The 16,400-nt window shown below is 44.3% G+C and overlaps 1 protein-coding gene across 5 annotated transcripts in view; it reads right to left on the bottom strand.

Moving 5' to 3' along the window:
* Nucleotides 1–16,400, bottom strand: part of GRIA3 (glutamate ionotropic receptor AMPA type subunit 3) — a 273,414-nt gene that overhangs the window by 184,771 nt on the left and 72,243 nt on the right. The gene's annotated exons all lie outside the window — the stretch shown is intronic.

Genomic DNA, 16,400 nt, shown 5'->3' with positions numbered 1-16,400 from the left:
GATGTGTTTGCGAAGGCATTTTGATCATTATCCTAAGTAAGAATACCTATCATTTACTGGGTGCATTTCTGTTTACTGGACCCTCCACTAAGTACTTTCCCCATTATCTCATTTAGTCCAATTAGGTCGATAGTATAACCATTGCCACTTTACAGATGCTCAGAGAGGTTTCTGCCCAAGGTCACACAGCTGATCCATGTCAGGGGGCGGGACTGAAATCCTCAGGCCTGCCCTGGATAAGCCAGAACAGAAAGAAAACATGTCATCAGACGGCGTGTCCTGTTTCTGTGTTCAGAAGATCCGGCCACGGTACCATGGAAAGCGAACATCTGCGTGGCGGGGATGGCTCCTGAGACAGTGATAGCTGGGCTTCGGGGAGATGCTGATTTGAGATCTGTACAGAATGTCAGTGAGGGTAATTGTTCTATCTTATCTGGTCATCTCGAAGGCCATAGAAAGAATCCTTCCCATGATCTCTCCCCAAATGACCAGAGATTCCCCCGTGCTCTCTGTTCACTTTCTTCTCATGCCCCTCCTGCTGGGTGAGGCTCACAGATGACTGGGTCCACCTAGTCCCATGGCAATGGCGGCAGGAAATGAGCCTGCAGGTGCAGGGAGACTGGAAGGGAACCTGCGGAAAAGACCCGCTCATTCCTCCCTTTCTGAACAGTTGCCAGCTTAAGCGAAACAATTGTAAGACCATAAACTGAGCTTTGCTTCATGATTCTAGGATTCCATATGCACACTGTGAATCCAAGAGAGCCTAAAATGTGTCAGAAAAGACATATGCTCCACTTGCTGTCAGCTTATTAAAAAGTGAAAATATGGGTATATTTTTGGTGGAGCCACTGGCTTCAAGATTTTCCAAAGAGGTTGTCTGTTCAGCTTAAGTTGCCTTTAGGCACTTCTATTTGCTTGTGAGTGAGGAGAATGCCATGTTCCGTTTTATTATTCTCCAGAGCATGCGCCCAGTAAAACCAGCAACATGCGCTGGTCCAGCGTGCACAAGCCTTCCCTCGCCTTCAGCAATGGGCCTAGCCATAGCGGTACGTGGGACAGACGGAGCACTGGCTATGACGTTAAAACTGCAGGAAGCCAGCGATCGCCCTCCTCCATCCCCAGTATTGCAAGGCTTTCTTCCTTTGGCCTAAGGCTTTCTGCACTCGCCTTGAACACGAGCTATCTGTGTGAAGCTGCGCATCAGTCATTTCTACCTCCATGTAATGTAAATAAGCCTCCCCACTCCTTTCCTAGGAACAGGTTCTCATTCTGATGGGGAGAACCAAAATTAGCACCTTGGAGAGGTGAGCAGGGTTGCGGCAAAGGTAAAGAGACCAGGTAGGTCAGCGAAGGGTCTTGGTTCTGTGTCTCAGTCATCTCCCCTTTCCTGTGACCTCGTAAGAGCGTAATAATGATGCTAACACTGAGAGAATGCTAACGAGGTGCCAGGAACGGTTCTAGGTGCCTCTCGTGGATGTGATCAGCACAACGGTCTTATGATTTAGGTAGGATTCTGATCGCACTTTAAGGTTGAGGAAACAGGCAACCCAGAGCCTGGAGACTAGTCACTTTTGCTAGCCATGGTATGGCCCCAGGGAGTAGACCATGGGAACCCCTGGGCTGATTAGCATTTGTGGACTATTCCCATTTAAAGCAGAGATGTGTTGACTTGCAAAGGATGCAAAGAAATGATAGAAGCAGCTGGATCCTCAGGGCTGGCAATGGGGAAAGGTGCACGCTCTTTCAGTTCTGGTGGCTGGAGCCTCACGGAGAGCTCTGTAACTCTGGGCACAGAGCCCGAGCCCGCCTTCTTACATCTTAACCACTTAGCTACAGAGCAGTTCTTTGAGCTTTGCACAACTGCACAGTCGTATTCAGCATCTGATTTTAGCTGACGTCATTATGCTATTCCACTTCTCCTGCGAGATAGGGTGCAAAGGATATTACTGCCATTATGTAGATAAACGCATTGAGACAGAGTAGAAAAGGCTTACTATGATAAATCTGTGCCTAGCCTTCAGATTTTTGGAATCCCACATTTTAAGTAGAATTACAGATTAGGAGACTTACCAACTTGACAAAATATGGGGCCAATCCATTTTTCAGAACCTGAAACTGCGGACTTAGGAACTTTAAAGACCTTTCCAGCTTGACATCTAAGTTTTTTTTTTTTTTTTATGCTACCATCCAGCACTGTGCTAGGCGGATAAAAGTGGCAGGATAACAAAAATCACTGCGATAAGTCCTAGCGCTTACTCTGGAACGTTACCACATTGTTGACAAGCCACAATACACTTATATGATTGAAAGGAGTAAAAAAATGAAAGACAATGACTAGTTTTGGCAAATAATATCATACAGCTTCCTGCCATACTGTGCCAAATGGAAACTGGTTATTCATTCTCCAGGTTTTTCAGGAGGAATACACTTCTACCAAGACCTTCCCAAGACAAGAAGAGACCTGACTAATCTTTTTGTTGTTCGTTTATTTATTTTGAGGGAGAGAGAGCACATGCACAAGTGGGGGGCACAGAGAGAGTGGGAGAGAGAACACCAAGCAGGTTCTGCACTATGAGCACAGAGCCCGATATGGGGCTCAATCTCACAAACCATGAGATCATGACCTGAGCCAAAATCAAGAGTCAGACGCTTAACTGACTGAGCCACCCAGGTGTCCCCGATTTAATCTTTTGACATTTCTTCTCAGCCTCTCAGAGGTATAGAACGCTTCTGTTTAATAACTCTGACGTTTGCTTGTTGAAACCTGTAAATTTTATAGCTGATGCAATTTTTTTGAATTCCTTTTTAAATCAATTTTTTAGTGTTTATTTATTTTTGAGAGGGGGAGGGGCAGAGAGAGAGAGAGATACAGAGAATTCGAAGTAGACTCCAGGGTCTGACTTGTCAGGGCTCGAACCCACTGAGCTGTGAGATCATGACTTGAGCCGAAGTATGACGCTTAACCACCTGAGCCACCCAGGCGCCCCTGAATTTCTTAAGCAATATAAAAGCCTCACATCAAATATCTTTAACAAAAATCATCGGACTTACAATGTCTATTGTTGACTGTCTTTGCTCCTGATTTATGTACGTCAATCATTATGGTTTCAGGAATAGGCCTGGTCATTGTAAGATCAGCAAAGTTTGTTTTGGGGGCCTTGACATCACCGCTTTTCCCCCTGAATTCAGGGTCCTTCCCTCTCTTTTCTTCCCTCCCCCTCATCCACTTCTATCTGTCCGTACAACCATTTTACATCCTTTTCCTGCTGGTTCCTCAAATGGGTGCTTCTTGTCTTTGGGGGAATTTATAATTGAAAGGACGTCTTTAAAGATCCCTTTCCCTGGGGTACCTCCCTTTATTCCCATGCTCAGCCAAGCCTAAGTAGTATAGAAACAAGAAGGAAAATCTGTTATTAAAAGGCACTATTTCATGCGGCAGAAATGCCCTTTGGCTTATCTGTGCCTGGCTTGCTTCATCTTGTATGGATAACTGAGAACTGATTGTATTGGCTTTCGGGTCGCTTCTAATCCTTGTCACATTGCCTAATACACAGACATTTTGAAATAATTTACTTTATTTACCCTTTCTCGAGGAGCTGAGGAAATTGATATCATGCTACTCTTGTCTTTAGAAAATTCATGTGGATCTCTAAATACCATTGGTTGGTATAAAATAGTATAGTATCTATACCTTAGCTCTTGAGATTCCTCAGTGTTAATGCCTCCCTATTGGCTGAGACTCAGGGACCTTCTAGTGCACTGTAAGGTTGTCCTGTAGCCAGAGACCTAGAACTAAAGATTCCAGCACTAAATTAATTATTGCGTTTCTAAGTTGGTTGGACCAGGGAGGTGATACCATTTAGAAAAATATTTTTTTAAAGGAAGGTGATATCTTTGGCGAAGAAATTGGGTCACAGAAGGATTCAAAGTCAAGGTTAACCCAATATATGTGAGGTAGATGGGCAATGTGTGACCTGAGATACAATCCACCCAGATCCTCCTTCACCGGTTCCTCAGGGCCCCTCAAATCTCCCATTTTGTTTTTAGTGAAGGCTCTGTCATTCACTCATTCATTTGTTCAATGTACAAATAATCATCCTCCTCTAGGTACCATACTATACTTAGCACCTGGCACAGCGCAGGCAGAGAGGAGTAAGACTACAATCTCCAATGAGTTCACAGTCTTTTGAGCAAGATAAACACATAAACAGATAACAATACTACTACTACTACAGTATGACTGGATCTATATTAGAGGCATATACAAAGTTCTTGGGGACACGGGGCAGTCAGCGGTGGACACCGAGGCCTGGGGAAGTGAATAATTGAGAACTTTGAAGGACATTCATTTAGCAGATTGTGTGTGTGTGTGTGTGTGTGTGTGTGTGTGTGTGAGGGAGGGAGGGAGGGAGAATGGAGTGAAGCAGCTGAGCGCCAGAAAGTTGGAACGGTATATGCAAAGGCATGAAGGCAAAAAAATCAAGGGACAGTACATGTGGCATATTGGGTGTAGCACAGTTCCAGGTGGCTAGAGTATAGAGCACTAGCAGGTAAGCACTGGGAGGAGACCAGACTAGGGAAACAGGTCGGAGTGTAGGTGGATCACATACGGCCTTCTGAGCCACGCTAAAAAGCTAGGACGTGATGCCAGGAGTAACGGGTAACCACTGAAAGCTTTTAAGCAGGCGAGTGATGGGAAGGGGGAAGACTGTTGTCTGGAGGCAGTGTAGGGGTTAAGATCAGGGAGATCAGGTAGGAGGACAGTGCAGGAGGTGATGGCAGCCTGCACTTGAGTCAGTGCTGGTGGGAATGCAAAAGAGGGTCTTGCGTGGTGAGTGAGGAATGATGAAGAGGGAAGATTCAAGAATCAAGTTTCTGCTTCAGGCAGCTGGGCAGGACCATGGAAACACAGGTGGAGGAAATTTCTAGAAAGATGATATTCAAAGAGTTCAGCATAATGAGTTTGAGGTCCCAGTGGGGCATCAAGGTAAAGGTTTTTTTGGGGGGGGAACTAGATCTATGGATGTAGACTTGGGGAGAGTCTCTGTGAAACCGGAACTGTCTTGTGTAGCAAAGCATAATGAATCTTTAGAGAATTTGGACATAGTCAAGAAACAGAACTATATCATTATCCAGGAAATGCATAGCGTTTGGGGTAGGAAGGAAGGCATTCATTTTACAGAAGCTTTGAGACCAGAAAGGGCTGTGTGGGGCTGTGGTTTAAGAATTTGAAGGCAGTAAAGGTCTTAAGTGGAGGGAGGGGATACCCGGTCAGGACTCTAGCAAAAAACCTTGTTAGAAGAAAACCTGTTAGAAGTGTGTCGTGGTAGTTCCTGATTTGGAGAATCTACCACAAAGGGTTTTAAGGTCTACTGGGTCATCCTACTCTACAATTAGGCCTTATTTCCTTTTCTCCTCTGCCTAGCAGGATCCAGGAAAGGTTAAGGGCTGGGCGGGGTACTAAAAGGTGAGAGAGAAAGAAAGGTGAGTGTGCCCAAGTTCTCTGGCTCAAATCCAAAGCCTATGTGGGTGAACGCTTGGGTCTCCATAACCCTCCCTAAGAGTGGTTGAAAAGGAGTTCTGGATTCGTTAGGGGGAAAAAAGAGAAAGGAATGGATGTGCTATCATAGCCCACAGCATTTTAGGATCTAAAAGAATCACGATTCAACTTACTTGTTTACATGTGTTTGTTCCCCTTCTAAAACGTGAGCTGTTTCCGTGCAGGCACTCTGTTCCATTCAATTCTACAACCCTAGTAATGCCCCTTTTGACACACAATGCTTACACTCAGGAATTGTTACTTGAAGAATGATTGAGTCTACCCCCTCTTCTGCAGATGTGGGATCCGAGGACCACAAAAGCTCTGTGACTTGCCCAGGACCACACGTGCTACTAAATGGCAGAGTTGGGCATGGAGCTGATTCTGGTTTGATGGCAGTTTTCTTCAACATCCTTAGCTGGGCCAATCACCTCTCAAAACACGGTGTTGTTTTTGATATGCGGTTAGAGGCTCTGATTATCTGAGAGTAGAAAGAATGTTCCTGGGGGCACCTGGGTGGCTCAATTGGCTGAGCATCCGACTTGGGCCCAGGTCATGATCTCACGGTTCATGAGTTCGAGCCCTGCATTGAGCTCTGTGCTGACAGCTCAGAGCCTGGAGCCTGCTTTGGAGTCTGTCTCTCTCTCTGCCCCTCCCCTACTCATGCTCTGTCTCTCTCTGTCTCTCTCTAAAAAATGAGTAAACATTAAAAAAAAAAGAAAGAATGTTCCTGGTGAACGTTTCTCTATTTCTCAACATTCCTCTCCACCTCCTAGATGCATAGCAGACTCTTGGGATTATCTTTAAAAACCCAGGGCATGGAATGATGGCACTCTGTGCGACCATTTGGCTACAAGAAGGCAAATATGGCCCCTTCAGTCTACTGCACAATTTGTAGTAACCTCAGTTTAGAGCAATCTCCAAACATCTCTTTCCCTTAATAACTATCAGTCTGTCATCCATGAATTCATCTAAGCATTTATTGGGGGAGGGAGAAGCTATTTTTATTTTCAGTCTAATCCGCCACTTGGTGTAACGAGTTCCATATGTTTCCTCCATTTTCTACCTGCTGTGAGAAGTAGGGCTTCCTTTGCTTGTCCTAAACTCACCTCTATGAGCTCTATGCAGGTAAGACGCAAACACACTCCTGCACACCTCCCACACACGTGATTTAGGAGGGAAAATGACCCCACCATTAATTGTTCCCTTTGCTTACAAGCATATTAAAAATTCAAATAAAAGGAAACTGAAGCGATGCAATTCAAAGTGAACGCAGTGGCAGCTCTCTACCCCAAGGAGAAAGTCATAAATCCTTGACAAAATGGAGACCCACTGACACTGGGATGTGGAAATAAATGAGAAGCCTGCTTCGGAGTGGGTGCTTGGCCATGCAGTGCCTGCCTGCAGTGAGGCTGAAGCAGCCTCAAAAAGTTCAGTGGGGCCCAGGAACATAACCTGTCAGCCTCCTCGCCTGACATGATCTTAATTAGCCTCTGTTCTACTGCGGAGAAAGCCCGCTGAGGCAGTTAGCACCAGAGAATTAATCAGATCGTTTGTGGAGTCGACAAAGCAGGACAGCAGCCGACACTGGCAACTTATTGACTGGAAAGGATCCAGGAAGATGGGGAGTGATGTGGTCTCTGTTTGTGCCCCGACTTTGCCCCTGAATGAAGGTGCTCCATAAGGACTGGGGGAAGGGGGTGTGTGAGAGGAGGGCGGGGCAAAGCAAGCTGTGCTCCGCCTTTACCTCCCATTCACATCCAGTCTCCCTTGCTTCCGGTACACTTTTTTGCCAAAGCATCATGTGTAGCGGTGCTGATGCCAAGCAACGTGTTTGACTGCAAGAGAGAGGGAGAGAGGGCACTGTTGATTTTGTTGCAAATTGCACTTTTGCTACAGGATTAGTTGGGAAGATGGAATTTTGCCAGCATTTTCCTCCCTCCTTTTGTTTACTGCCTATTTTCAATAGCTCTGTAATTGTTTTCCATTTAGTAAAAGGAACATTGTTCCTTTTTTTGGTTTTTCTTTTAATTGTGTTTCTTGCCCTGAGCTCTGAGGTAGGAGCGTTGATGGGAATGCTATGTTGTTTTCGTTCTAGATACCAACTTGGCCTTAGCAATCAAGACAAGGTCATTGCTGGGGAAGGGAGCCGGGTAGTGGGGTCAGAAAAACTTATAACTTCTTCCAGGGAGCCTTCCCGGATAGGTCTAGCTTGTCTACTGTGAAGTCTCTCTTATCTGGATTCTCACAGTACTTCAAATCTGCACTACACAATCTCGCTCTTGTCTTATGTTGTTTCGTACTTATCTTTATTTCATGTGCATTATTCTCATCCTGTCTCTCTGACCATAATATAAGCTCTTCAAAGCTGAAGTCTCTACGTGCCATTGAACTTAGCTCTTAACATCAATCTACGCACAGTAAAAGACACTCAATAAATGCTAGATTGGTTCATTGACAAGCCCTTGAGGAGTTCCTGCAACCATTTGTCGTTTGATCCTGCAGCTACCTTGGCACTGTTGATATTTTGTTCCAGATAATTCTTTTGGAGGTGAGTACCATCCCGCGTGCCGTGGGTTGTTCAGTAGCATTCCTGGCCTCAACCCACTACTGAAAATGTCTCCAGACATTTCCAAGTGTCCCTGCAGGGGGCAAATCACCTTCCCTCCCCATGGAGGACCACTGTTCTATAATGATAAAAAAAAAAATAAGTAAAATTTATTGAGCACATTACTTCGTCCAGCTTGGTGCTAAAGACATCATGTGCCTTCTTTTGTTTAACTCTCATAGCACTCCTGCCCTGGCTTTCATTGTTTTCTAAAGGGGCTCCAGGGGACAAAGCTTAAAGCCATGGCTGTAGGTCAATACCACAGTCTGTCTCTTTCCCCGAGGAATACTTAGAAGAGCCTTCCTCAAGGACCTCTCGGGCTCAACTCTGAATTTGCAGAACACATCAGCTAACCCTTCATCATGTCAGGGCCACCCATTCGTTGACAACTAGATATTCAGCTTGGTGAGAGTTAAGTCCTCAAGGAGCTCCGCGAATAGCAATGGAAGGTCAGGGCAAAGGAAGCCTGCCAGCTGTCACCTCCTTTTTTCAGAGATGTGAATACCATTCCAAACAGCTAACGCACGGCAGGGGGGCTAGAGATTTCTTTCTTTTGCTCTTATTACGGCATTTTAGCTCAGGAGGCAGAATTTCTAGCTAGCCCACTGAAGTGTCATTCCTGCCCTAAATCCCAACCAGCTGTCTTGCGAACAATGCAATCGGTTACAAGAGGGACAGGGCAAAAGAAGGTGGACAAACGGGTGCAAATTTGTCCTTCTACGGGGGAGGGTGACAACTCAAGGCACATCTCCTGATGGTAATGCCATCTCCGAATATGAAGGACAACCCAAGAGAGAAAATTTGACATTTTGGCTTAATGTGTCTCTGGAGAAAGCTGTATCTCTGGCCGTGAAGTCAATTCAACCTCACATTCACTGCCACCAAGGAGTTAATGATACATTAAAATTAGTCATGTTGTCTGATGGAGAAATATTCTACTTATGGAAAATACCTTTATAGGAAAACTGCCTTTCTGAGTCTGAGCTGGGAATATTACAGTAAACAGGATCTAATCACAGCGAAGCCTTTTTTCAGCTTTGCATGACAGCTGTAAAATATGACAGTATTTATTAATAGTTGCTGCGGTCTAATCTGCAGCATTGGAGAGTTGCAGCAAAATATGTTAAGCTACTGAGAGAACAATTTCCACAGTAACTAATATTCAGCTTTTGAAAGGGTAGTTTAATGTCTTGTGATTCCCCCCTCCCCACTACTGATGGTCCAACCCCAGGAACAAGCTGCTAAGCTAATAACCTTTGTGGAGAGGAAGTGTTTAAATGATAATTTATTTCAAGAGCTGACAAAAAATTGCTCTGCACTTTCTCTTTTTATGCCCCAAAGCAGTCAGGGCTGTGCAAATCGAAGTATTAAAAAATATGACAGCTTCAGTATTTTCATTTTCAATGAAATTCTCATTACGACATATGTACAGTCTTTTATTCACAATCCAGTCCAAATAGTAATTTACTATTATTATTGTGCAGGCTCTCAAGATGCTCTCATCGTTGAGGACTCATCACAATAGATTAGGCAGGCTGCAGAAGTGGCCGAATGTCTCAGGTGCTGTCAACCCCGATTATTGCTGCTCAAACAGGGGAATTTAGTATCTGTCTCTCACAGGATAATGTACTCTCTGGGCCTTCCTAATTTATTCAGATGTAAAAAGTAGCTTGAATTTCAATAAAAACTCTCTTGGCTTTGCTGTTCCCAGAAGGCAAATGGACATGACTAGAATTAGAGCCATCTGTTACCTTTGCACATCTTTTAATCACCTCTTAAAGTGAAGGAGGAAAAAATAATCCATGATGGTCCATCTTTCTTCTTCTCCTTCTTCTTCTTCTTCTTCTTCTTCTTCTTCTTCTTCTTCTTCTTCTTCTTCTTCTTCTTCTTCTTCTTCTTCTTCTTCTTCTCCTTTAATCAAGGTACTTGCTACTTTTCCTTAAAGTTCCTGCCAAGTAGCCATTGTAGAACCTATCATCTGTCTCTCCTTGCTTTCTTCTTCCCCAACCAAAAATGGCGCCTTAGTGCCGACGACCCACAGGGTCAGATCTTCCTATTCTCTGGGAACTGTTTCTGCCCCAGACAGGAATCCCTGAGTTCACTTCAGCTCAGAGCCTGGCCCCCAGCACAGGCAACGCCCCACCCTGGTCTGGCTGCATTTACTACTTTGGCTGCTCACTTGCCCCTTAATCTGCATTTATGATCGGCTGCCTACCCAGGTCCTTGGAACTCCAGGACCACGATTTCTTGTGTTCATCTGTGGACACCAGGCTTTAAGAAGGAAATTGACCCCTGGAGTACATCCACAGGAAGATACCTAGGATAGGGAGGTCCTTTGAAGAATGGCAGAAGGAAAGACTATGGGAATAGGCTGTAGACGTTTTCAAATGTTAGAAGTGTGGGAGGCAGTATGGTGGTCCAATGTACAGCATGCATAGACCATGAGTGTGGCTCATACGGGTTGAAATCCTGGTTTGGCTACTTTAGCACACTAAACTGTCTGACCCTAGGAGCCATCAGGTAACCTTTTTATGCCTCAGTTTCCTCAATTGTAAAGAGATAGGGACGCCATGTGGATTCAGTGTGATAATCCATAAGCCTCGTGCGTAGTGAGTGCTTATAAGAAATGGCAGCTGGTTTTTTTTTTAATGAAATTGCTTTACCTTATTTATAACTTTATTTATTTATTAAATTTTAATTTATTTATAAATAATAATAGGGATTTATTGATTTGTGCCACTGATTGGTATTGGGATGTGTATGTCTGTGCACGTGTGTGTGTGTGTGTATAAAAAGGGAAAGGGAAGGAGGGAGGGAGGGAGAGCAAGAGACAGAGACACAGAGAGAGGAGGAGAGAAAGAGATTCTATGCTTTATTTGGGAACGTAGAACTGGATGAGAGGGACGAAGCCAGGTTGGTTACATAGGTGTTAAACAACAATGTGCAGGAGGGTGTGTGGAATTGAATCCAGTCAATCTGAAAATATTCCTCTGAGGAAAAGCCGTTTCTCCTTGTCTGGGGGGAGCCTGTTTACCTCTTAAGCCTTCAGGCTCTACCAACATTTTCCCATTTTCCTCACTCTCTGGCATCACTTTAATCTTTTCACAGTGGGTCTGCTCTAATGAATGCAAATGTCATTATTGAACGAGGGAACGGTTGGGTTAAAAATTAATTTTTCCCAGGCCCCTGAGATAAATCACTGTTGCAGCAACAGGACTGTCAACTCTTCAAAGGCAGGAGCTAATTCTGCCTCTCTTAAATACTGTCAGTGGCCTGGCACGAGATAGAACTAGCAAATGCCCAATAACGGCTTGTTGATGGATGGACTACCTGTTGCCGCCGCCCCTTTACTGCCACAACTTTCTAGAGCAGATAGAAAGGTCTTTTAGAAGGCTGTTGGCTTCCAGAGAGTTACTTGGGAACTGAGGAGGGAGTTTCAGGTTGAGAATGAGAAACGGCAGGAGTTTATTGAACACCGGCAAGAAGGTAGGGACTCATTGCCTCAAAGGGCACGTAGAACTATTATCTCATTATCTAAGCTGAGAGCCGCAGCCTGAGCCAGAATCTTTCATCTCTGTGGGCTGTGCCCATTGAAGGCAAGAAGAGTTGTCGGGTGCACGAGAGAGTCTGGCTGCAGTTCTCAAGTATGTTGCCGTTCTCGGGGAAATGTTAGCACCACAGAGAAGTAGGTCACTTGTACCCAACAGATAGGTCTGATAGAAAACTGGAAGAGGGGACCACCTCCCTGGCATGGCTTTAGAACTTTCTATAGAAGAACGTGTGTAGACAAGGGACCTCCCAAACTGGACTTGTGGTGATCTCAAGGCTTGGGCTTTCCTGGGATCCCAGAATCAGAAAGCCATGCTTTGGACTGGGCTTCTAGTCCACGCAAGGCCCTTACCTGAACAGACATTTCCTCCCTGGATGTACTAGCACATCAAGTCATTCATAGCCATGGATAAATTAGCGTGAGTAAATTGGTCAGCTGAAGTGTTGTCACTTGCAGAGAAAGACTATTAATCGGTGGAAACGGAATGTAGGGCAGGAAAGTTTTGGTGGAGGTGTAGAGGTTGGGACAGAGATGTCAAGGCTTTGCTACCACCAGGGATGGCAGGTGTAGATAAGTGTCACAGTGGGGAGTCTTGGGTAAATAAAAAAGGGATGTCAATAAAGACGAGAGGGTACTGAGGGGCAGACACCTCACTTAGTCAAACTCGTACTTTTCCCAAGAACTGGTTAGTTGTGCATGCAGCACCAAGAGCATAATTTTCAACTTTGTATTAATGAAACAACATGGAAACCAGACGTTTCTCTGCAGACAGGCAGACAGAAATCCCTGTGTAGCTGACAAAGCCTTGAAATCCATTCATTGTTTCATAATTTCAGAGAGAGAGAGGAGACAGAATCCCAAGCAGGCTCCATGCTGTCAGTGCAGAGCCCAGTGTTGGGCTCAATCCCACGAACTGTGAGATCATGACCTGAGCTGGACACTGAACCAACTGGCCACCCAGGTGTCCCTGCGTGACAAATCTTTTAAATGACCTCACTGTTTAACCCATTTCTAAGCTTCTCACTTAACCCTGTCCTTATACAGTAGAGTCACATCATTGGTATATTTAGCTTATTTGAATGGTGCTCCCTTCTGTCTTCCATTTCTCTCTTAGGTAATTTAAAATATTCTGAAACGATTTCACAGTTGCAATCTCTCCTCGTAATTTTTATTACTAAAGCAATAGATGATTATTGTAGAAGATAAGAAAATACATAATAGATACTTTATTGAATATTTTAAAGAATCGTACCTCATGGTATGATTTATAAACTGGGTTCTCTGTCTCCCCTCCTTTCTTTCTTTTCCACCTCCTTTCTTCCTTTCCTTTCCACCCTCTCTGCCTCCCTCCCTCCCTTCCAGCCTTATTTGCTTGCTTCCTTCCTTCCCTTCTTTGGGAAAACACTATGTCCCTAAGCTGGTGCTACGTACCAGTGTTGGCACAAAGTATAAATCTAGGGGCTAACCAGTTGTTTTGTATCACTCCGGACAGAGGGGCTTGGGCAGGTATATAGCAGACCCAGTGAGACAGCAATGGGGAGCACTTGCGTTAAGTGCCAAGTGACTGACATGGACAAAAGGGTTCTGTGGTGTTCAGAGATAGGCAAGACCTCTGTTCCCCGAACCCGGCTCTCCTCCTGCCCAGTCACCTCAGGACACAGCATTACCATTTTACTTAGTCTCTCAAGCTAAAAGCCTAGTAGTCATCCATGAGCCCTTCCTCTCCCTCACATCCCACAGTCAGTCTGTCCCCGAGTTCTGTTAGTTCTGTGTCCAAAATGTATTTCAACTCCATCCATTCTTCTCCATCCATAGCCTAGTCCAAGCTGCCATCATTTCTCACCTAAATAACCACAATAGCCTTTTAATTGGTTTCCCTTCTTTTACACTTGCACCACATTCTACTCTTTACAGAAGTTGAGATCACGTGACTCCCCTGTTCAGAATCTTCCAAAGACTTCTAATGAAAATAGAATAAAATTCATACTCCTTCCCATGGCTCCTGTCCATTCCCCATGGCTATGATCTGCCTCCTGTCTACCTCTATGGTCTAATCTCAGGCCACTCTGGACCTCCTCACTACCCGTTAGCCTCACTTGTCTTCTTTTAGTTCTTCAAACATGCCCAACTCTTCCCTTGCCACAGGGCCTTTGCACTTGCTATTTCCACTGCTTGAAACTCCTTCCCTCTATTCTTCACATGGTTGTCTCCTAATCCTTTAGTTCTCAGCTTAAATGCCTCTTCCAACAAGGCTACCACTGAGAACCTTTTTTTAGGTTTTATTTATTCTGAGGTGGGGAGGACCAGCGAGGTGGTGGCAGAGGATCAGAGAGACACAGAGAGAGAGAATCCGAAGCAGGCTCCACACTGTCAGTGCAGAGTCTTATGTGGGGCTCTGAAAACGAGAGTTGGATGCTTAACTGACTGAGACACTCAGGTGCTCCATATCACTGAGAACATTTTTAAAATTGGGTCCTATCCATCAAGGTAAGTGCAGAAACATGTCTATCTTATTAACCTGACACCAATTGAATGAATGAATGAATGAATGAATGAACGGCTATGAGCTGGTGTGGTCAGAAAAGGTTACCTTAGAGAGGTGGAATTTGAGGTGGGTTTTGAAAAATGGAAGAATAGGCAGGATTTTCAAAATCTAGATGAAGGAGAGAATTCTAGGTAGTAGTGGAAGTGAAGTTGCTGAGACCAAGCATAGTTCTGGCACATTTGGGAAACACTGGATAATGGGAGCTGCCTGCAATGGAAGGTTCTCATTAGGTAACATAGGAACAATAATAGCATTGTTGGTTGGATGAGGCCTAATTATGCTGAATCTTAAAGAATAGACTACTTTTTTACCCCCTCTAAATGTAGGCAATAAAAGCCATTGAAAATACTGGAATGAGGTCATGGTTCAGTATTTAAGGCTTTCCAAGGAGGAAATTAGCATAAAAGTTAATAGAAAGTATTTCCTTTATATATATATTTTTAATTTTAGAGGTGGGAGAGAGGGGCAGAGAGAGAGAGAGAGAGAGAGAGAGAGCGAGCGAGAGAGAGAGGGAGAATCTTAAGCAGGCTCCACGTTCAGCATAGAGCCTGATGTGGGGCTTGATCCAATAACCCTGGGATCATGACCTGAGCCAAAATCAAGAGTTGGACACTCAACCGACAGCCACCCAGGCACCCCTAAAGAAAGTATTTCTTAAGCAGACCAGATTAGTCCCACCAGCTAAATGGCTATAGAGAAAAAAAATACCAATACACATGAGTAGGAAAGGTTTCTTTTGGCTCCAAGACCACAGAATTGTCCAAACGATTTAGTGAGATGATTTGAGAAGAGATGCAGGGATAAGAAACAGACCTCAATGGACTTTGTTTCCTTTCCTCCAATGGACTAAGGAGGGTCGTGGGAGATGAGGAGAAAATACATGAAATATATCTTCTGCTTTGTTATCAATCTCCCTCTTCTCTTGCAATCCACAACTTATACATCCTTTAAAACCTAAAACCCCTAGCCATCCTTCTCTGAAAACTTTACTTTCCAGGAGTGCTTCCTTTTCACAATTCTTATAGCAGTCAGTCTGTAGTGTGGTATTCAATTTGATAGTGCTCCATGTTGTTCATAAATTGTTTCATGAATGTTCTTTTCTGTCCACTCCCACTGGAACTGTATTATATATTCATCTACCACGAGACTCAAACACACCACTGGGGATTGATAACAATTTGCAGAATTGCTTGACTGATTAACTGAAGCTAGGGTTAGTAGCAAGATACAAAGTATCCTGTGTCTGCTATAATATCTCAATAAAATTACAGAATGCTACATTAAGAATAGGGGTGCCTTAGGGGAGGAGATAAGACCAATAGAGCTTCAGTGCATTGGTCAATGCCAGAGAGCTAGTTAATGGCAGAGCTCGAACTTGGGTCTCCTGCTTTAGGTTCATGAAATTTGATAACATTTTAGAAATAAGTACCATGGGCAAATACAGGCTTTAGTATTTCCTTAACAGTGTTAGATGATGCATCCAAATGGGAGTGAAGAGTTCTTTGGGTTTCCAAAAACAAAATGGTTCTTTAAGTTAAGTTACCTAGAAAGACCTCCTCTCTGGGTATCACTTGGGCAGACAGGCCTTCCATTTGCTTCTTCCTTCTCTGAGTCAGAAAGTACCAGACAACAGAGCACTCAGGACTAGCCACATACATGGCAAAGCCGCCTAAGATCTCGCCTCTATTACCCCCAGTCTCCTACAACTCCCCATGCAAAGAAACCACATTGCAGTGTGGACAGCTACGTCTTCAGAAAAACATAAGCACATGGTTTTTTGGAATCTTCCAGTAATAGGATCCCTTGGTTTTACTGAGGGGCCCCTCAAAGATAACTGAATTTTAGAGGAGTCTATTTAGCTGAATTGCAATGTGTGTGCTTTAGCTAATTACTGAATACACCGAACTGTATACCACTTAAGATCAGACCCTAAATTTCTGAGACTGTTTCAATAGGCTGTGTCCTCAATATGTTACCTCACTATTTGTAAAAAACATCCATTTGCAAAGCCCAGTTTGGCTACTCTCCACTCAGTATTTCCAGAAGATAATTGTTGAGGCCCTATAAGCTGAAGACTTGATGTGGTCTGGTAGAACTAGCTCTGGAAGCAGGAGATCTTGACACCAGCCCACCATTGTGGTTAAGCGGTTGAGTGAAA

This window comes from Suricata suricatta, chromosome X (genome assembly GCF_006229205.1).
Source record: "Suricata suricatta isolate VVHF042 chromosome X, meerkat_22Aug2017_6uvM2_HiC, whole genome shotgun sequence".
Classification (NCBI taxonomy): domain Eukaryota; kingdom Metazoa; phylum Chordata; class Mammalia; order Carnivora; family Herpestidae; genus Suricata; species Suricata suricatta.
Note: the sequence above shows the minus strand (reverse complement) of the source record. Positions and strands in the feature narration are given on the sequence as shown.